This window comes from Hemiscyllium ocellatum (genome assembly GCF_020745735.1).
Source record: "Hemiscyllium ocellatum isolate sHemOce1 chromosome 27 unlocalized genomic scaffold, sHemOce1.pat.X.cur. SUPER_27_unloc_13, whole genome shotgun sequence".
In the NCBI taxonomy this organism is placed as follows: Eukaryota; Metazoa; Chordata; class Chondrichthyes; order Orectolobiformes; family Hemiscylliidae; genus Hemiscyllium; species Hemiscyllium ocellatum.
This window is the reverse complement of record NW_026867480.1, coordinates 578,738-603,846: the sequence shown is the minus strand read 5'-3', so window position 1 is coordinate 603,846 and position 25,109 is coordinate 578,738. Positions and strand designations below refer to the sequence as shown.

Genomic DNA, 25,109 nt, shown 5'->3' with positions numbered 1-25,109 from the left:
CCTCCACCCATAACCTTCTACACTCCAGTGAAAAAAAAGTCCCAGCCTATGCCGTCTATAAATCATTCTGGCAACATCATAGTTAAAAAAGGTGAGCTTTAAGAATTGACTGAAAGGGCAGTGAAGATTCAACCAGCTGACAGCGGATCTGAAATCACATGTAGATCAGATCAGATCAGGTTTGGACAGCAGGAAACCAGATAAGATTTTTACAACAAACCACAACGGTTTCATCATTAGACTTTTAATTCCAGATTTCTATTGAATTCAGATTCCACCATCTGCCGTGGCAGGTTATGAACCCAGGTCCCCAGAACATTACTTGGGTGAATAGTCTGCTGACAATAAAGTCGGCCATTGCCTCCCCTGAACACATTGGCATATTGTGTTATTGTGTTTAGAGGTAACAGAGGAGCAAGAGATTTCAGCAGCTGCTAAGTTGTTGATATTACACAAGAGAACATCAGCGCTCTCAGTAATGGCACATACTGAAGCCAGGACACTGTATCAGAGTTGAGGGCTCGGGAACCATAAGCAATAGGAATAGGAAAATGCCATTCAACCCCTTGAGCCGACTTCTCCATTCAATAGAATTGTGGCTGATCTGACATTCCCCACATGCACTCTCCTGCCCTTTTCCAGTAACTATTCATCCCGCAACTGATCATGAATCTATCGATCCTAGTTTTAAATGTAACATGAAGGCTGTCAACAGAGTTACTGGGATGGAGGAAGGGTGGCCTCAGGTCGAACTTGGGGACGAACACAATGCCTTCACACTTCACAATATATAACTAAGGGAATTTTTATAGTTTATAGTTAAAAATTCCTGAAGAAGGGCTCATGCCCGAAACGTCGATTCTCCTGCTCCTTGGATGCTGCCTGACCTGCTGCGTTTTTCCAGCAACACATTTTCAGCTCTGATCTCCAGCACCTGCAGTCCTCACTTTCTCCTCGTAAATTACAAAAGAAACCTAGCACAAAATACCAAAATGTGTAGCAAAAGCTTCCATCAACACCCTCTGTCTTCTACCTTCTAGCAAGTTCTGTATCCAAATGGCTAGTTGTCCCTGCATTCCATGCGATTAAACCTTGCTCACCAATCTCCCATGAGGACCCTTGATGAACGCCTTCCTGAAGTCCATATAGATCACGTCCATCGCTCTGCCCTCATCAGTCCACATTGTACTTCTTCAAAAACTCAATCATGTTCGTGAGACATGATTTCCCAAGCATAAAGCCATGCTGGCTATCCCTAATCAATTTTTGCCTTTCCAAATACATGTAAATCCTATCTCTCAGGATTCTCTCCAAAACCTAGCCCTTCACGGATGTCTGGCTCACTGGTCTATAGTTCCCTGGCTTTTCCTTACCACCTTTCTTAAATAGTGGCACCATGTTAGCCACCCTCTAGCCTTCTGGCACCTCACCTGTGACTATTGATGATACAAATGTCTCAGTGAGAGGCCCAGCAATCACTTCCCCAGTTTCCCACCGAGTTTTAGTGTACTCCTGATCAGGTCCTTAGGATTTATCCACTTCTATGCTTTTCAAGATATGCAGCAATTTCTCATCTGTAATATGGACATTTTTTCAACATGTCACCATCTACTTTCTCACATTCTATATCTTCCATGCCCTTGTCCATAGCAAACACTGATGCACAATATCCGTTCAGCATCCACCGCACCGCCGCCCCCCCCATCTCCTGCAGCTCCACACAAAGGCCGTGTGTGGAGGGGCCCTATTCTCTCTCTTGTTATCCTTTTGCCCTCAACGTATATATATAAAAAAACCCTTTGGGTTACCCTTAACTCTATTTTCCAAAGCTATCTCATGTCTCCTTTTTGCCCTCATGATTTCCCTCGTATGTACGCTCGTACTGCCTTCATACTCTAAGGATTCACTCGATCGCTCTGTCGATACCTGACGTATGCATCCTTCTTTATCTTAACCAAAATATCATTTTCTCTAGTCATCCAGCATTCCCCACACCTACCAGCCTTTCCTTTCACCCTAACAGGAACATACTGTGTCTGGACTCTTGTTATCTCATATTTGAAGGCTTCCCATTTTCCAGCAGTCCTTTAACCTGCGAACAACTGCCCCCAATCAGCTTTTGAAAGATCTTGTCTAATACCTGAGTCTTCATCCAATTTAGAACTTCAACTTTGAGATCGGATATATTATTTTCAATCACGATTCTAACGTTAATAGAATTATGGTTGCTGACACTTAGGTTTTGAACCCTCGCCAGTCTGTACATCCACATTTAGAATTAGAAAATTTCCTTGTACAGACTCAACAAATTCCTCTATTTGGCGGATAATTAAATGGGCAGGAGTTATACCTGGGGTCAACTCTTCCTTCATTCCCATCAACCCAACCCCATTCCCACCCCAATAGTCCAACAGCACTTTCCCCTGCAACCGCCGAATGTGTGACACCGGCCCATTTACCTGCACCCTCCTCACTCTCCAAAGGCCCAAACTTACCTTCCAGGTGAAGTGGCACTTTACCTGCACTTCCCACAACCCAGTCTACTGCATTTGCTGCTCACCTTGTGGTCTCATCTACAATGGGGAAAACGAAGCATAAACTGGGTGACTGCTGCACAGAACATCTACGTTCTGCCCGCAAAAAAGACCCTGAGATTCCAGTTGCCTGCCAATTCCACATCCCACCCTATTCCCTGTCCGACATCTCTGTCTCAGGTTTTCTGTAGTGTCCCAGCGAAGCTCAGCACCAGCAGAACGAAGAGCACCGAATATTACACTTGGAGACAATCCATCCCTCCGGTCCCAATATCGAATTCAGTAATTCTAGGGCCTGAACTCCATAGTGTCTCGTCCCTTCCATACAAACCAAGCCTTGTTATCACATAGTCTGTCATTACACACTACATATTCTTAGCCACGAACAGTCTCCATTCACCCTCCCACGCGGATCGTTATCAACTCCCTTTCATAGAACATAGAAGGATACAGCGCAGTACAGGCCCTTCGGCCCTCGATGTTGCGCCGACCGAATACTACCTAGCCTATACTAGCCCAATAACTTCCAAATGCCTATCCAATGCCCGCTTAAATGACCATAAAGAAGGAGAGTTCACCACTGATACGGGCAGGGCATTCCATGAACTCACAACCCGCTGTGTGAAGAATCTACCCCTAACATCTGTCCTATACCTACCACCCCTTAATTTAAAGCTATAATTTCCTGTTCAACAGTTCTTCCCTCGCTTTAGGGTCTGTCCTAATTTATGATTTACTGCATCCGCCTTCCTCCCACAATATCTCCTGCATATAAACTAACGTTTTCCCAATCAGAATCAATTCTATGGAAGGGTCACCGGCAACTACTGTTTTTTTTTGTTTCTGATCTACAGCATCCACAGTTCTTTCAGCTTTTTATTGAGGTGGAGTTGGAAATTGTTTCGAGAGACAGAATGAGAGGGAGGAGAGACAGAACAGACATGAACTGTTGATCTCCGTTGTTACTCATAACATAAAATCATTGTAGTGCGATCAATTCCCTTAAGCATGAATAGAGTTCCTGAGCTGTCTGTGAGCTTGTGGCACAATGGTAGCGCGTCTAACTCCAGACCAGAAAATTGCGTGTTCAAATCGCATCAAGCTGATTGAAGCTGAAAATGTGTTGCTGGTTAAAGCACAGCAGGTTAGGCAGCATCCAAGGAACAGGAAATTCGACGTTTCGGGCCAGAGCCCTTCATCAGGAATGAGGAGAGTGTGCCAGGCAGGCTAAGATAAAAGGTAGGGAGGAGGGACTTGGGGGAGGGGCGATGGAGATGTGATAGGTGGAAGGAGGTCAAGGTGAGGGTGATAGGCCGGAGTGGGGTGGGGGCGGAGAGGTCAGGAAGAAGATTGCAGGTTAGGAGGGCGGTGCTGAGTTGAGGGAACCGACTGAGACAATGTTGGGGGAGGGGAAATGAGGAAACTGAAGAAATCTGAGTTCATTTCTTGTGGTTGGAGGGTTCCCAGGCGGAAGATGAGGCGCTCTTCCTCCAACCGTCGTGTTGTTATGTTCTGGCGATGGAGGAGTCCAAGGACCTGCATGTCCTCGGTGGAGTGGGAGGGAGAGTTAAAGTGTTGAGCCACGGGGTGGTTGAGTTGGTTGGTCCGGGCGTCCCAGAGGTGTTCCCTGAAGCCTTCCACAAGTAGGCGGAATATAGAGGAGGCCACATCGGGTGCAGCGGACGCAATAGATGATGTGTGTGGAGGTACAGGTGAACTTGTGGAGGATATGGAAGGATCCCTTGGGGCCTTGGAGAGAGGTAAGGGAGGAGGTGTGGGCGCAAGTTTTGCATTTCCTGCGGTTGCAGGGGAAGGTGCCGGAAGTGGAGGTTGGGTTGGTGGGGGATGTGGACCTGACGAGGGAGTCGCGAAGGGTGTGGTCTTTGTGGAACGCTGATAGGGGAGGTGAGGGAAATATATCCCTGGTGGTGGGGGCCGTTTGGAGGTGGCGGAAATGACAGCGGATGCTATACTGTATACGGAGGTTGGTGAGGTGGTAGGTGAGAAACAGTGGGGTTCTGTCTTGGTGGCGGTTGAAGGGGGGGCTCAAGGGCGGAGGAGCGGGAAGTGGAGGAGATGCGGTGGAGGGCATCGTCGATCAGGTCTGTGGGGAATCTGCGGTCCTTGAAGAAGGAGGCCATCTGGGCTGTACGGTATTGGAACTTGTCCTCCTGGGAGCAGATGCGGTGGAGATGAAAGAATTGGGAATATGGGATGGCGTTTTTACAGGGGGCAGGGTGGGAGGAGGTGTAGTCCAGGTAGCTGTGGGAGTCAGTCGGTTTATAGTAGATATCTGTGTTGAGTCGGTCGCCCGAGATAGAAATGGAAAGGTCTAGGAAGGGGAGGGAGGAGTCTGAGACAGTCCAGGTGAATTTGAGGTCGGGATGGAAGGTGTTGGTAAAGTTGATGAACTGTTCAGCCTCCTCGTGGGAGCACGAGGCAGCGCCGATACAGTCATCGATATAACGGAGGAAAAGGTGGGGGGTGGTGCCAGTGTAGTTGCGGAAGATGGGTGACTGTCTGTGAGGAGTTTGCACATTCTCCCAGTGTCTGCGTGGGCTTTCTCTGGGTGGTCCTGTCCAAAGATATGCAGGTCTGAGGTTTGATGAAGGCCTTCCTGCACTTAGAGCAACTGAACAACCTCTCCCCCATGTGGACCCACCAGTGGGCCAGCAGGTCAGAAGAAAGAGCAAAGCCCTTCCTGCGCTCGGGGCAGAAGAACGGCCTCTCCTCGGTGTGGATCCACTGGTGTCTCAGCAGGTGGGAAGAACTGCTGAAAGCCATCTCGCACTCAGGGCATGAGAACAGCCGTCCCGGGTGTGGACCAACTGGTGTGTCCGCATGGCAGAGGAATCACGAAAGGCCTTCCTGCACTCAGGGCAGCAGAAGGGCCTCTCCTCTCTGTGGACTCATTGGAGCTTCAGAACCCTTTCAAATTTCACAATATCCTTCTGATAGGAGGGAATCCAGAATTGCACACAATATTCCAAAAGTACTCCACAATATTCCAGTGTCCTGTCCAGCCACAACGTAACTTCCCAACTCCAATACTCAAGTCAGAAGATTGCGAAAGTTTTTAAAACTCACAAAATCAAACGTGAAATAATGGAAGGACAAACCGAATTTTTGAAGTCAACTTGGAAGCATCATTGAGAAATCGGCGGACTGGGTTTATTAGGTACCTGTTCTCCTTAAATACACTATATACATCTTTCTCATCGGCTCTTCGTTGTTCACAAAACCAAGCTGAGTATCCTTGATCACATTATTCCTATCCAGATGTTCATAAATCCTATCCCTTACAATTCTCTCTGAGACTTTGCCCACAACAGAAGTGAGCCTCACCGGCCTATTGTTACTAGGGTTATCCCTACTTCTGTTCTTGAACAAGGGAACCACATTTGCTATCCTCCAGTTTTCTGGCACTATTCCTGTAGAAAACGACGTCATAAAAATCAAGGCCAGTGGCTCTGCAATCTCCTCCCTTGCTTCCCAGAGAATCCTAGCACATATGCCATCGGGCCCAGGGGACTTTACTATTTTCACCCTTTCCAGAATTTCCAATACCTCTTCCCTACGTACCTCAAAGCCATCCATTTTAATTAGTTGTGACTCAATATTCACATCGGCAACAATGTCCTGTTCCTGAGTGAATACTGATGAAAAGTATTCATTCAGTGTCTCCCCAATCTCTTCGGCCTCCATGCGCAACTTCCTACTACTATCCTTGACTGGACCTATTCCTACCCGAGTCATTCTTTTATTCCTGACATACCTATAGAAAGCCTTTGGGTTTTCCCTAATCCTACCAAGGACTTTTCATGTCCCCTCCTTGCTGCTCTTAGCTCTCCCTTTAGATCCTCTCTGGCTACCTTATAACTCTCAATCGCCCCAATTGAAACTTTCACGCCTCATCTTTACATAGGCCGCCCTCTACGCTTTAACAAGGGATTCCAATTCATTATTAAACCACGGCTCCCTCACACGACCCTTTCCTCCCCGCCTGACAGGTACATACTTATCAAGGACACTCAATAGTTGATCCTTGAACAAGCTCCACATATCGATTGTGCCCTTCCCTTGAAGCCTACTTTTCCAAGCCACGCATCCTAAGTCATGCCTCACCGCATCATAATTTCCCTGCCCCCCGCTATGACTCTTGCCCTACAGTGCACACGTAACCTTCTTCATCACCAGAGTAAAAGTCACCGAATTGTGGTCACTGTCCCCAAATTGCTCACCTACCTCCAATTCAAACACCTGGCCTGATTCGTTACCCAGAACCAAATCCAGTATGGTGTCACCTCTTGTTGGCCTGTCAACATATTGTATCAGGAAACCCTCCTGCACACATTAGACAAACACTGACCCATCTAAAGTACTCGAGCTATAGCTTTCCTAGTCAATATCTGGAAAGTTAAAGTCCACCATAACAACCACCCTATTACTTTCACTCTTCTCCTGAATCACCCTTGCAATCCTTTCTTCTACGTCTCTAGGACTATTAGGCCTGTAGAAAACACCTAACAGGGTGACCTCACCTTTCCTATTTCTAACCTCAGCCCAAACTACCTCAGATGGCGAGTTTTCATCCATCGTCTTTCCACCGCTGCAATACTATCCTTGACAAGCAGTGCCACACCTCCCCCTCTTTTACCCCCACCTCTGACTCTACTAAAACATTTAAACACCGGAACCTGCAACAGCCAATTCTGTCCCTGTTCTATCCATGTCTCCGTAATAGCCACAACATCGAAATCCCAGGTCCCAACCCGCGCTGCAAGTTCACCTATCTTATTTTGTACACTTCTCGCATTGAAGCACTGTCAAATGTATTTCACACTGAGCAAGACTCAGCTGGTGAAAGAGGTGGAGCGGGGGTGCTTGTGTGCTCTCTGTGTGGCTCGTTGGTCTCGGGGTATGATTCTCGCTTTGGGTCTTCTACTATGTAGACTTGCGCGAAATCCCGGACGAGCCCGCGTTTCCTGACTTGTGCAAGAGTGCCCGGTTAACTTTCTCAAAAAGTACCTTCGCTAAAGTGTGGACTTTTGCCCGAAACGTCGATTTTACTGCTCCTCGGATGCTGCCTGAACGGCTGTGCTTTTCCAGCACCACTAATCCAGAATCTGGTTTCCAGCATCTGCAGTCATTGATTTTCCCGCTTGGAGTACAAATTGGGCAGAAGGCAAGGAAGTGAAATGATGGAATATTGCGTTGACGTCAGTGGTGCCGTGTTTAAGGAATGTCAGCACTGAAGCAAGATTGGAAATTTGGGACAGCTCTCCTCGGAGAAGAGAAGTTTGAAATCTGGCCTGGTTGAAGCTTTCCAAGTCATGCAAAGTTTAGACAGAGAAAGTGATGTAGTCAAAATGCTCCCACGCCTGAAAGGATCGGCAACAAGTCATGAGGAAAAGAACTAAAAGTGACGTTGGGAAGAACGCTTTCGTACAGGGAGTGGTTGCGTTCAGTAAATCCCTAACTGACACTGACAAAGAGACAGATTGAATAGACGCAAACGGGAATTCGGTGGTCATGTTTAAAGTAACACTGTGCAGAATTACATGGAGAAGGAAAGAGAATGATACGAATAGAGACCCACGTTTACTTACTGTGTCGAACCACCAGAGCGAAGGTGGGCCGCATGGCCTCCGTCTGTGCTGTGACACATGCTGTGATTCAGAATGGAATCACAATTCGACCAACAGAATGTGGGAAGTTAGGAAAAAGTTTATATTTACAGAGCTTCCATACATCTGCGCAACAGCACATGATACGATAGCAGAGGAGATCTTTGACATCAGTCTCGAAGGGACCTGTGGAAAACTCTCGGCGTGTAGGAGCAGAGTGGCGTAGTGGTTGTGTGCTGGGCTCATAGTCCCGAGGTCGATGGATTGAAGTCATCCTCCGCTGTAGTGCAATGTCTCCTTGAGCGGCTTCCTTTTGAACGGGGGCTGTGCTATATTCTATATCTTGCCTTTGCACCTACTGCCTGAGTGTCTGAATACCCTGTATCATACCGATACTCTCGGGGAACTCACACGATTCAAGTAACATGCTTTATGGAGGTCTGAGTGGTCTTCTCCTGTTCTTCGTCGGTTTCCTATGAACTGATTCGCAAAACCACTTCTTCTCAATGCCAATGAGCTAATTAAGTTGAAACGCATGCCTTGTACTTCCATCCATTCCCTGCATTAATCGCCACGCCGGGTCGGACGTGAATGACAAGACGATAAGTATGTCAGAAACCGTATCACCACTCAGATACAGTTCCTTCCTATGAGGACAGATATCACTGATTGTGAATCACCTCAGAGAGAGGCAAGTGGCAGAGAGTCGCCGTGGACTCGATGGGCTGAACGGCTTCTGTCTGCGCGAGAATGGTGCAACGTGTTTATGCCGTCCCACTGCCTGTCTCTGGGACAGAGAGGCTGAAGGAGCAAAACTGGTTCATTTTTAACCGTCCCTTCCGTGTTGGACTGCCTGCAGTCCCTCAGCTCAGGGCCGTGGGGATGACTCTCAGTGAGTGAAGGTTTCACTCGGATTCTCTTCATCTGGGACACTTGGGACTCAGATGTTAACTGCTGCGCAGTCGCAGCAAAGAAAGCGATGTCCACTTTGCAATCGACTTTCTGTAAGATTGCTGCGTGAAGACGATTTCTGAACACCAAGCAGGCTGTACAACAATGTGAATTTACTTGAGGGAAGAGTGCTTGGTGTCCATTTCTCTCTGTCTCGCCAGCACAGCATCTTTCTATCTCTCCGATAATAGACCTTTGGAGGAAATTCATATTCAAAGTTACTCACTTCCCACGCATTAGTGTAACAGATACTTCTCTCACCTCAAGTGATTGAGAGAGACAGCAGAAGAGCGAATGGACTCTTCCCTCACCCCCAGAACAGCTTGCGAGTAGAAACAAAATGGTTTAATTATCTGCCAGTACAGAGAGTCCAATTCCTGGGGATGAGACAAACATCAGCGCCCCGGGGACAGAATGACAAGCAGATGTTCTGGAAACGCTTTGCTGCTTGCAATTCTTGGAGCAATGTATTTCACGCTGAGCAAGTTTCAACTGGCTCAGAGTTGTGGTTCTGTTCGCCGAGCTGGAAGTTTTTGTTGCAAACGTTTCATCCCCTGGCTAGGAGACATCATCAGTGCTCTGGAGCCTCCTGCGAAGCGCTTCTTTGATGTTTCTTCCGGTATTTATAGCGGTTTGTTCTTGCCGCTTCCAGGTGTCAGTTTCAGCTGTCCGTTGTAGTGGTTTGTATATGGGGTCCAGGTCGATGTGTCTGTTGATGGAGTTTGGGGATGAATGCCATGCTTCTAGGAATTCTCTGGCTGTTCTCTGTCTGGCTTGCCCTATGATAGTAGTGCTTTCCCAGTCGAATTCATGTTGCTTGTTGTCTGAGTGTATGGCTACTAAGGATAGCTGGTCGTGTCGTTTTGTAGCTAGCTGATGTTCATGGATGCGGATTGTTAGCTGTCTTCCTGTTTGTCCTATATAGTGTTTTGTGCAGTCCTTGCATGGTATTTTGTAAACTACGTTAGTTTGGCTCATGCTGGGTATTGGGTCCTTTGTTCTAGTAAGTTGTTCTCTGAGCGTGGCTGTTGGTTTGTGTGCCGTTATGAGTCCTAAGGGTCGCAGTAGTCTGGCTGTCAGTTCTGAGACGCTCCTGACATATGGTAGTGTTGCTAGTCCTTTTGGTTGTGGCATATCCTCGTTCCGTGGTCTATCTCTTAGGCATCTGGTGATAAAGTTGCGTGGGTATCCGTTTTTGCGAATACCTTGTATAGGTGTTCCTCTTCCTCTTTTCGCAGTTCTGGTGTACTGCAGTGTGTTGTGGCTCTTTTGAATAGTGTCCTGATGCAGCTTCGTTTGTGTGTGTTGGGGTGGTTACTTTCATAGTTTAGGACTTGGTCTGTGTGTGTTAGTTTCCTGTGTACCCTTGTGGTGAATTCTCCGTTAGGTGTTCTCTCTACTAACACGTCTAGGAATGGGAGTTGGCTATCGTTTTCCTCTTCTCTCGTGAATCGGATTCCTGTGAGTGTGGCGTTGATGATTCTGTGTGTTTTTTCTATTTCTGTGTTTTTGATGATTACAAAGGTGTCATCGACATATCTGATCCAGAGTTTGGGTTGGATTTGTGGTAGGGCTGTTTGTTCTAACCTTTGCATAACTGCCTCTGCTATGAGTCCCGAGATTGGTGATCCCATGGGTGTTCCGTTGATTTGTTCGCATATCTGATTGTTGAATGTAAAGTGTGTAGTGAGGCACAGGTCCAGTAGTTTAAGTATGCCGTCCTTGTTGATAGGTTCGGCCTCCTGTGTTCTGTTATGTATGTCCAGTAGGTTGGCTATTGTTTCTCTGGCTAGGGTTTTGTCAATTGAAGTGAACAGTGCTGTCACGTCGAATGAGATCATGGTTTCTTCTTTGTCTCCAGAGTCTCCAGTGTACATTACCCCCTGAGTTTATATTTGCACATCGGCGATATGTCTGCACAACAGCACATGACACTACAGCAGTGAAGATCTTTTGATTTCATTCTCGAACGTGCAAGACACACGCCAACTGAAAAGCTGAATACTTTTCACTGAGTACTCGGGAAAGCTGCCGTGCAATGCAGGAGAATGGCACAGCGGGTGCATGTTAGGATCACAACCCAGAAGGGAAACCATTTTCACTTATTTACTCAATGTCGTCTTCAGCAGCTCTTCCCTATAACGGCGCTCTGCTCTCTCCTTTACCTTGTCATCTGCTTCCCAAAACTTCGTGTATCTGAGCTCAATGTGTCACATCGATACACAATTCAAATTTACACAGTTATTCTGGCACGCTTGTGGAGCTCTGAGTCGTGTTGTCCAGTTTTCTGTCGGTGTGTTCTGATCTCAAGTGTTAAACCTCGTCTCTCAGATGGCAATGAACCGGTGAAGTTGAAACACATGCTGTTTTTGTCCATTTCCTGCGGTAAAGAAACCGACGCCCGTGTAATAAAAGACTCTCTGTAGGATTGCTGTGTCAAGACAAATTCTGAACACCAAGCAGGCTGCACAAAAATGCACTCATATCAATTTACCTGAGGGAAGGGTCTCCATTTCTCTCGGTCCCGACAACACAGCATCTTTCGGTCTCTCCGTTAACAGGACCTTTGGAACAAGCTCAAAGTTCCCCATTTCCTACGCATTTCTGTAACTGACTTATCCTGCCTCAACAACTAGTGAGAGAGAGCAGAAGAGCGTGTGGGCTCCTTCTTCCACCAGGACAGCTTGCAAGGAGAAATAAAATGGTTCAATTATCCACCAGTGGAGAGAGTCCGGTCCCTGGGGACGGGACAAACAGCAGCGTCCTGGGAGCAGAGACAGATTGAGAAGCAGATGTTCTTGAAACTCTTCCTTGCTTGCAATTCTGGGAGCAATGTACAATGTATTTCGTACTGAGCAAGTCACAGGTGCTTCAGGAGGTGGCTGCACCCATGGCTGGTGGCTCGTTAGTCTGGCATATGATTCTAGCTTTGGGTCTTCTCGCGAATGCAGACGTGTGAGAGTTCCCGGGTTCCAATCCCAGGCGAACCATCTTTTCTTAAATTGACCAGAGCAAAAATACCCGATCAATTTTCTCAAAAAGACGCTTCGTTAAATGAGATCGGACTGCCTGAATTAGGGACGGCGCAAAAGCTGCCATTGCAGTGAACACAGCGAAGGGAAACGCATGTTCAAAGTGAAAACAAGTACTGCAGATTTTTCGCCGGCGCAATCCGAGTCTGAATGAATCTTCCACCTGTATTACGCTCAATTCTGAGTGTGATACTTCAGGAAGCGGGGAAGTGAAGTGTTTGCAGACGGCGCTGAACATGTTAACGTGAATGGTATCGTTCTGAGGAATGTCAGCAATGAAGGGAGATTGGAAAGTTTGGGGCAACTCACTTTGGAGAACAGACGGCTGAAAGCTGGCCTCATTGAAGTTTTCCACGTCATGAGGGTTTTAGACAGAGGCAATAATGCAGTGAAAATGCTCCCAGGCCAGAAAGGATCGAGAACGATTTGGCAGAGATTGAAAGTCATCAGGAAAATAAGTAAAAGTGACATTAGGAAGACCGTTTTCGCACAGGGAGTGGGGTCAGTAAGTTGCTGTCTGACAGTGACAAAGAGGCAGATTCAATGGACTCAAAAGGGAATTCGGTGGGCATGTTCAATGTAACAATGTGCAGATTTACAGGGAGAAGGCGACAGAATGAGACACTTATTTACATATTGTGTTGAACCAGCAGAGCTAAGGTGGGCTGCAGGCCTCAGTCTGCGCTGTCACACATTTTGTGATTCTGAGTGAAACCGGAGTGGGACCAACAGAACGTAGGAAATTTGACAACGGATATATTCTGCCCAACAGGATACTCCATCACAGCAATGAAGGTGTTTTGACATAATTCTCGAAGGTCCATGCCACAATACAGATTCAAAACCGAGTATTCATTTGAATCACTGAGTAAGTTGTTTACAGTTATTCAGTTGAGGTGAGCGGAGTTGCGCATTGGGAGCCACTCCAGTTGATCTGTCGAAGCCGTTTCCTCCTGTGTGATAGTCCCACCAGCACTCCAATTTGCTGTGCTTCCAGTCAGTAGATGCAGATTACTGTCCCATACTGATACACGGGCCACGATGACCCAACTGTGGTGACAAGCTTGTGAAGGTCTGAGTGCTCTTCTCCTGCTCTCTGTCGGCCTCCTATGATCCGAATCATCAAACCTCTCTTCTCCGAGATCGGAATAAACTGGTGAAGGTGAAACACATCAGTTTCGGTGTGTTCCATGTGCAGGAGGCCCTGCAGTAACTCCCCACACTGTTTCACACAGCAGCATCCTCTCGGTGAATTACGCTTGGCAAAAAAAACCTATTAAACCAAATCAGTGTCGTCCATTGGATTTTACTGACACCGTTTATACAATTCAGGCTCACCGTTAATGTGGAGAGGGGCCGTCAGACTGTAGTTTCCGCTCCTTCTGTTGAATAAAGATAATTTTAACAGTGTCCAGTGAGAGGAAAGAATTTGTTGTTGGTGGTAAACATTTCTATCTGAACTCGCTGTCACTCTGCTATGACAGGATGAGCTGGGACCTCCTGATAGATTGAAACACACAACTGGTAATCTCTAGATTATGTTGTAAAAACATCGGTATAATGTTATTCACACCGCGCTGTCACCAACTGAACGAAGCGGCTGTGTTTTCATTCTCACAGTGGGGGGAGCTGAGCATTTACCGAAACACTGGGCACACCACCTCCCTGACACAGTGTTCACAAATCAAACTGACAGCAAAGCCTCACGTGTGATCGAAAGTTTCCGCAACGAACATTTGGCTCAACAGATATCGGGAGTGAACGTAATCATTCCTGGATTTGAAATGTAAGAAGCAGACTTTTAGTGAGCCTGACGCGATTTGAACACGCAACCGATTGATCTGGAGTCAGACGCGCTACAGTTGCGCCACAAGCTGACGGGGAACTAGCGCCTTCTTTTCATGCTTAAGGGAAGTGATCGCACTACAAGGATTTTACGTTATGAGTAACAACGGAGATCAACAGTTCATGTCTGTTCTGTTTCTTCCCCCTCTCTTTCTGCAGAGGGTGGCATCAGACTGTCCCCGGTGTCTCCACAATGAATGTCCCAGGCATTATTAAGGAAAAGTAAAAGTGATAGACGACAATTGTAATTCTAGGTGGGGCAGGCTGAATTATGAATTCACTAATAGCCTCCCCTAAGCGATGGCGCAGCTTCCGACATCGCCTGTCTCTGTGGCGCAATTGGTCAGCGCGTTCGGCTGTTAACCGAAAGGTTGGTGGTTCGAGCCCACCCAGGGACGCTTAGTTCGCTGCTCACCCTTCGCTTCGCGGCTGTGTGAACTGTAATGGGATAAGGCGAATGATATCCAAACGGAAACCTCCTCCACAAAGGGGTTTCTGAGTTGTATTATTGTCTAACGTTAGGGACTGCGGATGCTGAGAACCCGAGACAAAAAACGAGAAACTCGGCAGGTTTGACAGCACCTGTCGGAGAAAACGGAATTCTGAAATGCTGCGTCTGATTCTCTTTCCATAGATGTTGCCTGACCTTCTCCGTTCCTCCTGCAATTTCTAGATTTGGTTTTAACTGAAAGTTCATTACATCTTTTGCGATGAAACACCTAGACTCGCAGTGTCCAGATATTTAACCCTTTCGAATCACTGAAGTGAATAGATTCAAACAAACTCTGCGATGATTCACTCTTTCTCAGCTCCGCAGGCAGACAGACCTGGGACGTGAAGCTGTCAGTGTGGTTCTGTATTCGTGGGCTGAGTGGTTTATGCGATGGACTTGAAACCCATTGCGGTTTCCCCACGCAGGTGTGACCCCTGCCGACTACAAAATGAGAAATGTCGTCGACAAGAAACGGAGCTTGCTCCCCGGCTTCTTCTTTAAGATTCAAGTCAGTGGAGGGGGAAAAATATTTCACTCACATTGGGAGTGGTGGGAATCTGCAACCCACTGCCTGTTCGGGTGGAACAAGCAGATATCCGCAGAGCTTCTTTTGATACAAGTGTCTGCAAATGAGACGAGAACAGTGAGGGACATGAAATCGTGATCGAAATGAAGCAGGCACCTGAGGACAAGGGTGTTTCCTTTGCCAGTGAAAGATACTGCTTCACAAAGTTGGGACTGTGGAAGGGAAGCAGTGACGCTGATTATCTTTGGTTGTTGACCTTGTGAATGTTCCCATTGCTGCGCATGTCCGTGTTAGTCAGTTACCAGAGGACAGGAATTCTGCAGCATGGTGGCGTTAGATACGCACAGGGCCAGGGGCGCAATGTCTCCACATACCTGTTTGAAATGCAGCTCACAGCTTCTTCACACACCCCAATTAATCTTTCTCATTGTCCTGAAGCCGGCATACGGTTTGAATTCCCGATCTGCGGGAATGAGAATCTTTTCACTGTCTCGCGTCAATAAATGTCCCTCAGAACATCGGAGTCAAGTCACAGCGGAAGCTGAAATAGCCTCACACGCTGCTCACGGGCACATTTTACTTTCCCCAACTCAACGCCTCAACCACTGTGGCTCCTGGGAGTGGAAAGGAAACAGTCCCCAAAACCAGTCTTAGTTTTGTGAATCTTCAGAAAATAAGCAAACCTTCATCCCTTCGGATTTTCTATCCTGGGCTGACAGGGATGGGTTTTGTCACTCTTTTGTCGGATATTGCAAGTGGATGTTTTGCAGAAAAGCACCACAATGCAATCTGATTAATCAGGACCTGGATGTTTTCGGTCTTTGGATGTAAGTGTTGTGCTCCAGAACTTTGTTGTTCACAGTTTATAATACTTTTCTTCCCAGTCCCCTGTACCACTTGTCGAAAATGCTTAATTTGCGTCTTGTAATCCTTTCACTGTCTGCTAATGAGGATAGCGTTTCCGTATTTTACCTAAATTATCTTGACCTTGCATACCTCAAGCCTCAAGCTAATTTCACGAGAAACCTTCTCCAGTTCAAAAGCCAACTGTCAATAATGGCTCTGTTTCTTGTCACGTGTCCAATTTCAGATCGATATTGTTAATGTCCCTTTTATTCCATCAGATCCAGGTTTCACTCACAGGGCTAGAACAGAACTGTCACCAAATACATTTACCAATCTACCTTCATCCTTTCGATTGTATTAGCATCATGAACACTTCTCATCGAAATAACTCGAGAGACTTTCATCACCATTTTCTGTGAACAGTTCTACATTAGCTTTGCTGACTTAACACCAATTTTCTTGAAGTGGCTCCTTAGTTTCGAACCTGATTATTCATCTCTCTGCGCACGGAAATGGATCCTTCCCACCCGCTCTGTCCCTCATCAATGTGTGTAGTTCAAATCGATCTCCCATCAGCCTCCTCTGTCCTGATCAAATCCAGGGGAACAGGATACGTTGGGTCTATGGCGCGGACAGGACAAGTCCAGTACTCACCTTTCCTGTTAGAGCAATTCCATGAGAAATTTTAGATCATAACTTTGGGCGTGTAGTTGTGGCCGAATACTTAAGGTGCTGGCGTAGAGATCCTTTGGGGCTCCCCCACCCAGGGTGGTAACCTGCTGGCTATGCTTTCTTCGCCGGCGATTTTAAATGACTTCCTGTTGGTTGCATTATCGCTCAAACTTCACAAAACCCGTCTCAATAAAGTCCCGTTTTCTCGTGTCTGGGAATTGATTGCCATGCAGGAAATTCGAGTTCGGAACAAACAGCGTACCAGACTCAAAACGTCAGCTCTGTTTACCTTTCCACAGATGATGCACGACCTGTCGGCTTTCTGCAGTATTCTCTGCGTTTATTAGGCGCAAGTGCTGCTTTTCATTCAAGAACTTCAATTCCTGTCCTCTGGTAACTGACTCTGGTCAGTGGCAATTGGTTCTTCTGATCATTAATCTGCCCATTCCCACCGCGTCTTCTCCCATCATTACCAACAGCCCCAGGAAATCTCCAGTTAACCTTCTTTGCTCCAAAGCAAACATTCCCAACCTTGGGAATGTCTCCCCACAATGGAAATTCTTCATCCCTGTAAATTAGGCATGGCGTACACTTGGGAAGAGATTTTGGCAAAATATTGTCAGTTAGGAAATGGAAAAATGTTCATGAAACAAAACAGAAATCCCAGTCTCCAGCTTTGTGAACCTTTAGAAACTCTTTGGGAAGCGGATTTAGATGAGAATGAAAGATGAACCGTCCGACTGAGCAGAGACAGTCCAGACACCGTCCCCTTGTTGAAGAGGCCGGGAGATTGACTCTGATGTTCTCGGGACATGAACTGATCTGAGACATTGAAATAATTGTCGTTCGTGCACATCGGGAATTCAAACCCCTTCTCGCCTCCGAGCCAATGAGGGAACTCGGGAACAGGCAAAACACTGAAAGGCTCGAAGGGCGACGGTCCCGGAGTCAGAAAACTAGTTCCTCGTGACATGGATGTGTCTGCAGAGGGTGGGATCAGACTGTCCCCGGTGTCTCCACAATGAATGTCCCAGGCATTATTCAGGAAAAGTAAAAGTGATCGACGACAATTGTAATTCTAGGCGGGGTGGCTGAATTATGAATTTACTAATAGCCTCCCCTAAGCGATGGCGCTGCCCCCAACATTGCTTGTCTCTGTGGCGCAATTGGTCCGCGCGTTCGGCTATTAATTGAAAGGTTGGTGGTTCGAGCCCACCCAGGGCCGTTTAGTTCGCTGCTCCACCTTTTCTTCGCGGCTGTGTGCGGTTTAATGGGGTCAGGGAAATGATATCCAAACGGAACCCTTCTCCACAAAGGAGCTGCTGAATTGTATTATTGTCTAACGTAAAGGACTGCGGATGCTGAAAACCCGAGCCAAAAAAGAGAAGCTCGGCAGGTTTGACAGCACCTGTCGGAGAAAACGGAATTCTGAAATCCTGTGTCTGATTCTCTTTCCATAGATGTTGCCTGACCTTCTCCGTTCCTCCAGAAATTTCTTGATTTGTTTTTAACTGAAAGTTCATTTCATCTTTTGCGATGAAACACCTAGACTCGCCATGTGCAGATATTTTACCCTTTCGAATCACTGAAGTCAATGTACAACTCTTTCATGCAGAGCATGTTGCGGGCATGGAATTAGCTGCTTGAGGAAGTCGTGGAGGCTAGTATAATTACGACACTTAAAAGGCATCTGGACGGGTTCATGAATAGGAAGGGTATAGCGGGATATGGGCCAAGTGCTACCAAATGGGACTAGACTGTTTAGGATAACTGGTCAACATGGATGAGTTGGACTGAAGGGTCTCTTTCCATGCTGTAATTCGTGTGACACTGTGGAATTCTCTGCCCAAGGGAGCAGATGAGGCAGCTTCATTAATTATATTCAAGACACAGTTGGATAGGATATTGCATGGAGGGGAATTAAGGGTAGATGGAATGATACAGGTAGGAGGAGCCCAGATGATGGATAGATCAGCCTTCATCTGAATGAATGGTGGAGCAGGCTCGACACGCCAAATAGCCGACTCCTGCTTCTATTACTATGAACCGATAACTCTGCATTTCCCATGGCTAACCTATCTAACCTGCACATCCCTGGACATTAAGGGCAATCCAAATCAAGGCAGGTGAGCAATGAAGTAATGTGAAAAGTGAATGTCAGAGAACAAAGGGACAAGGGGAATAAATGTACTACCAATCAAAGCTGGATTGAAAAGATCACAAAAATTGAAACTAAAGACTGTGTCTGAATATTTGCTGCACTGTAAGAAAAGTGAACGAATTGACTGAAGAAAATAAGTGTGTACAGAGGGTCAGTACAGAGACGTGGTTTTAGGATGACAAGGATTAGACCCTGAATATTGAGGGTACGTGACATTCAAATCAAATCAAACCTTTGGTAAAGGTAGAGGGTTGGCAATGCAAATCAAAGCACTGATAACATGGTAGTCTGATGTCAGTTTGGATTCCAGGTCCTGATTTATCTGTCCTCTGTTGGTCTCCCGTTCCCACAGAGCTAGCTGTTGTCTGTTCTCAGTTCTGCTGGATTTCTATTGAAGCTTTGACACCCCCCGCCAACTATCCCACCCGCCCAACCGCATCCCCACACCCCCCCCACCACCATCACCCCGCCCCGGCCTTTTACACCTTCCCGAACACGGTGGGTGGTATGGTGGCACAGTGGTTAGCACTGCTGCCTCACAGCGCCAGAGACCCGTGTTCAATTCCCAACTCAGGCGACTGACTGTGTGGAGTTTGCACGTTCTCCCCGTATCTGCGTGGGTTTCCTCCGGTTTCCTCCCACAGTCACAAAGATGTGCAGGCCAGGTGAATTGGCCATGCTAAATTGCCCGTAGTGTTAGGTAAAGGGGGAAATGTAGGGGAATGGGTGGGTTGCGCTTCGGCGGATCGGTGTGGACTTGTTGGGCGGAAGGGCCTGTTTCCACACTGTAAGTAATCTAATCTAATCTAAAAAAACATTCAGTCGATCAAGGCCCAACCCATAATCTCCCAGCCTGTCAACCATCAGACAGAGAGAGTCAACTTGGCTGGAAATAAAACAAGTAAAGTGAAAATGTGAAAATCATTGTCCTCAAGTTTCTCTCTGAGGTTCGCACTGCCTCCATCTGCCCAACACCCAATTCTAGATACTTGAAACTCTTGCACAATTAAATAATGAGAAGTTTAAATCCATTGTGTCCAAATCACGCTGCAAACACCACTCTCCAGCACCACTTCCATCTATCCTCATGCCAAATGTGTGAGGCTGAAGTAGCCGCTTGAAAGCTTGGTAAATGCTTTACCTCTCAGATGAGCTACCAGCTGCATGCCCACACTTTCATTGGGACCACCTCTTCAAATCTCAGGAATAATTTCTGACCCTGCCCCACCTCATTTTATCTGATTCTGAAAATTACACTATGCCTTTGTCACCTCTTGATTTTGATTCTTCTGTCACACACCTGAAGGCCTGAAACATTCTACTCTCCATAAATCTGAGATCATCCAAATTGCTGAATAAGAAACAAATAACTGTGGATGCTGGAAATCTGAAACAGAAACAAAAACAAAAATTGCTGGAGAACCTCAGTAGGTCTGGTAGCATCAATGGGCAGACAGTACAGTCAACATTTCAGGTCCAGTGACCTCCTTTCGTTCCAGGTCACGGCTGCTTCTCTCCTTCCTCACGCTAAGTTCGTTTAATCTATGATTGCTATGCCTGCTGATGCACACAGGTTCCTGGTGATGCAGCAGATCCATTATAAAATGTCAGTCTTTGCCCATAGTCTTGTCCCTCGCTATCTCTATCATCTTCTCCGGCTCTAAACCTCTGAACTCAGGGAGCTCAGTAAATGCCCAACATTCTCATTCAAACTGACATCGAACCCCAGGGTTTCCTGATGAAGGGCTTTTGCCCGAAACATCGATTGCTCATCGGATGCTGCCTGACCTGCTGAGCTTTTCCAGCACCACACTCTAGAATCCAACTCCAGGGGTCTGAAGTCTGGATCTCAGAACAGCACAATTAGTTATAGCAAATAGATGTGAAAGACGTTCAGGTCCCATGTATGAGTAAGATTGAGGAGTGCAGCTTAACAGTCGCAGCAAACTACAAACCACCAAAATTATCACGTGAATGACACAGAGGTCAGAAAGACTCACCACATAACTCCAGTCAAACATTCAAACATTACTCGAGGAAAAGCCTGGAAATGCCCCCCGCCCGTTAAGGCTGCGCGGTGGCTCGGGCGGTGGTTCCCGCCTCAGGTAACTGTCTGTGTGGAGTTTGCACATTCTCCCCGTATCTGCGTGGGTTTCCTCCCACAATCCAAAACTGTGCAGGTTAGGTGAATTGGCCATGCTAAATTGTCCATAGCGTTAGGTGGATTAGGCAGGGGTAAATGTAGGGGAATGGGTCTGCGTGGGTTCTCTTCGGAGGGTTGGTGTTGGGCCTTATAGCCTGTTTCCACACTGTAGGTAATCTAATCTAATCTGTGAGAGGAGTTTCTCGAAACCATCACTGTCAGTGTTGGACCGAAATTGGCATCATTCTCCCTTCAGGCTTACGGACCATCAGTGCGCATGTTCCCAACTCCAGCCCATGTGCCTGTAAGCACGCATTGCGCGTGCTCGTGGGACTCCTGCATTAAGAATGGGGTGCGATAACAATCGCATGCCATGTTGGGTAAATTATATGCCATGGAAGACCGTGATTTTACATCAGACAGAGCGATTATAGATTGGTCGCTGAAAAAAAGTTCAAAATTAATAAACACGGAAATTTTCTGAAAGGTAGCCAAATTCAAGGAAGGGTTTTATAGACTGGAATCTAATCAAGAGATAGGGTTTGTTAACTGACAGAATAACACAATCAGAAGTGAGCTCCAGACGGAAATTTGATCGAGGGAATCAGGATGATTACATCCAGTATAACAGAAAACTGAGTGTGTAATACAGGCTATAATGTAATTGAGGGGTTCGGGATAGTTTGTATATAGAATAACATACTCGGGAATGAATTACAGACTGGAACCTAATCAAGAGGATCGTTGTGATTTATATAGAGAATAACGTACGCAGTAGTAAATTGCATCCTGGAATCTCATCAAAGCACCTTGATGCCACACTGGGTCGAATGTAGCCTTGAGGTCAAGGGTTGCCAATCTCATCTCACCTCAAGGATTAAGCTTTTTTGTCCATGTTTTAACCAAGGCTTGAATGTGGTCAGTACCTGAGTGAGCCTGGTGGTCCCCAAGCTGGTCACTCAGCAGCTCACAGCTGAGAGGATGTTATTCGATATGTTACATAGCATTATCGATAATCGGGAGTATACTGATAGGACGATTAATCCTGAGTTGGATGTGTACTGCTACTTGTGCACAGGCAATCTGGCAAATTTCCAGATTGTTGGGTAGATACCAATGTTGTAACTGCACTGAAGAGCTGAGAAAACTGAATGCAGTTTGTATTACACTCGGAGCAAGTGAATGATCTCTCCCTAGAGTGAACTCATTGATGTGTCGGCAGAAGTGAATTCTTTCACACACTCTCACCAGAATGAATGTGTTGATGTATCAGCGGGTTGTGGGACTATCCGAATCCCTTTGCAAACTCTGAGCAAGTAAATAATTTATCTCCAGTGTGAACTCGCTGATGTCACAACAAGTTTGATGTCCGTGCAAATTCCTTCCCATATACAGGGCACAAAAACAGCTTGTCCCCAGTGTGAACTCGTTGGTGCACAGTGAGGTTGACTGACTGTGTGAAATACTTTCCACAGGAGGTTCAGCTAAACGGTATCTCCTCAGTGTGATAAGCACATTTTTCTGGAAGCTGGAATACACTGTGAATCTCTTTCCACATGTAGAGCAGGCAAAAGCTTATTTCCAGTGTGACTGTATCAATCAATTTCCAGCTAGACAGGGGAACTACAATCTCTTCCCATAGTCACCACGTTTACATGGTTTCATCATGGTGTTGGAGTCTTCGTGTTAATCCAGGGCAAATGATCAATGCAATGTTACGAAGTCCAGAGCATGTATTGTCAGTTTTCGATAGAGAGTGTTTTTCTCAAGTTAAAGTACAGCCACAGCTACTAGCAAAAGGTCGGGCTGTTTCAAATGTAGCAATTGGTTTTTAAATGGATACCTGTGTTCTGTTTGATGTTTTGACAACAATTCAAATTTAATTAATTTAATCTATGCCCAGGATACCAGAAGACAATGAGATTCGAATTCTATGGTTTTGATCCCTGGAAATCAATCAAATAAGAATTTAATGTGTCCTATGGGGGATATAAACCCGGCATTTTGAAAGTTAGTGGGAAGCAACTGCCGATCTAATACTTTGCTCTCAGAGAAATTGAAAACACTCTCCATCAAAGGTACCTTTTCACGTGAAACACACAGTAAAAAGAAGAGCACCCAGGAAGATCAGCAGTTAGAAAAGTGAAAACATCAATGAAGAGGAGACTGTGTGGACTTGAGATTAAGTTAAAGTAACGATTAATAAATACGTTATTAGAATAGCATATTAAGTTGTGTCGAGTTGGGGTCAGATAGTAAGTAGTTTAAGAAAGGGGTGTTGGATTTGTGAATAAGTTTTGTTTAGTGTTCACTATTAGTTAGAAAAATATTTTCTTTAAATAGTGCAATTTAGGAATTCTGTCACTCACATTTTAACAGATTAAGAGGCAAGATGAGCTTTTCTGGGCGGTTAGTTTAATTAACAGGGTTTGATCTCCATGACGTAACAATAAATATTATTCTTACTCACACACGGACTTATGGGTTATGATTCTTCTTTTCATATGTAAATCTTCTCCCTAAAATCCTGTGAGGGAGTTTTACAGCAGTTATTCCTGTCAGTTCATGTTGGAAATTCTGAATAGATTTCCCTGAAACATTGTGTCCTCTTGTTGACCAAAGCTGGAAATTCTTGTCTCAGGAGACAGTGGTTTTGTCTCAATGTAACTGGTCTAGTCCTAGCTCACCCTGGTTAATGTTCTGTGGGAGGTGTTCAAATCTCACCAGGCCAAATAGAGGTGTTCTGTTACGTTATTAAAAATCTGGACTGTCAGTTATTGTAAGATACCATTGGGCTCACCTTTCTCCGGTTAGACTTACATGTGACTCCATTGTGGTTGACTCCTCACCGCCCTCCAGACAACGAGGGATGGACAATAAACACAAGCCGACTCAGAGATGAACACATATCTCTTTTATGCTTCAGCTCTTGTGTGACTGACCGCATTTCCTGCCCAATAGAAAGTGGGGCAGCTCAGGACGACATTCTGGAATTTGCGGGACTCCAGGCCAATCAGAGTGAACAAAAGGCAGCGCCAAGTTGTTTATGGAGCATGCGCAGTGCGGGTGTCTGAGCTGGTGGAGTTGAAAAGTGAGAGACAGAGCTGGAGGGAGGGATTGGATGGATTTAGGAACAACCTGCTGCGAAGTGTTTGTATTCGAGTTAGTACTGAACTCTGGGAAATTCTTTTACACGGGGTTAGAGTTGAAGAATTTCCCCACAGCAATCTCAAACCAAGAGGAACGTTTTTCTCTCCTGCACTGAGAAGGAGAGGCTTCGGAGCGGCTGGTTCTTGTAGGTCAGTAAGCGGCAATTCTCTCTCTCTCTTCTCTCCCTCTCTCTAAAGAAACAAAACCATGTATCTCCAGGAGGACAGAGTGTGTCTGGTAGCGGAGTTTATAGGTGATGATTCTTCATCCACTCTGGTCTTGATCTTCTTGAAGTGAGGATCTGTCAGTTATTCCTGTGATGGAGATGGAGGAAACTGTCTGTAAGTATCCCATTGTTCTCACTATCTTTACTCTCATTGAGGGCTGAGTCTTGTGGAGGGCCAGAACACGCCCTTCCCCTGAAGGACATTTCTCAGCTAGTTGAGTTTTTCATAACAATCCAGTAATGTTTCACGGTCAGTATTTGAGTGACTTTCACACAAATTGCTGGATTCAAAGAACTCCATGGTGACCCAATGGTTAGCACTGCTGCCTCTCAGCTCTGGGGACCTGGGTTTGATTCCAGATTCGGGTGATTGCGTGGAGTAAGTAATTTCTTCATATATCTGTGTAGTTTCCTCTCGGTGCTCCTGTTTCCTCCCAAAATTCAATGATATCTGGATTAGGTGGGTTGGCCATGCTAAATTGCCCATAATGTGCAGGGATGTGCAGGCTGGATAGGTAAACCGTGGGGAATGCAGGGATATGGGACGGATCTATGTGGGATGCTCTTCAGAGGACGGGTGTGGATTCAAACGGCCTGCTTCCACACTATAAGGTTTTTATGATTCTTAACTCCTTTTAGTATCTTAAACAGTACGATTTCTCAATCTCTAATTTTTCCTGATTTAAGTTTGTTTTACAGAGAATCACAGGGGCACATTTATCAGCGAGAATTCCAAGCAAATACCTTATCAGGATCTTAAAGTGAGTCAATTAATCAGGATTTGAAAACCATTGGATTGTCAATGTTTATCTGTGGTAAAAGTTTGCAAACATCAGTGTACCCAGTGACAAATGGACAAGTCTTGCACCATTTCCACAGATTGAATAGCATCCCGCGATTCAC

General features: G+C 46.1%; 2 non-coding genes across 2 annotated transcripts; both read left to right on the top strand.

Annotated features, from left to right (window-relative positions):
- Window positions 1-14,313: 14,313 nt before the first annotated feature.
- On the top strand, window positions 14,314-14,387 carry trnan-guu (transfer RNA asparagine (anticodon GUU)). The gene has a single exon. It is a non-coding gene; the product is annotated as a tRNA-Asn (tRNA).
- Window positions 14,388-17,677: 3,290 nt separating this feature from the next.
- Window positions 17,678-17,751, top strand: trnan-auu (transfer RNA asparagine (anticodon AUU)). The gene has a single exon. It is a non-coding gene; the product is annotated as a tRNA-Asn (tRNA).
- Window positions 17,752-25,109: the final 7,358 nt, after the last annotated feature.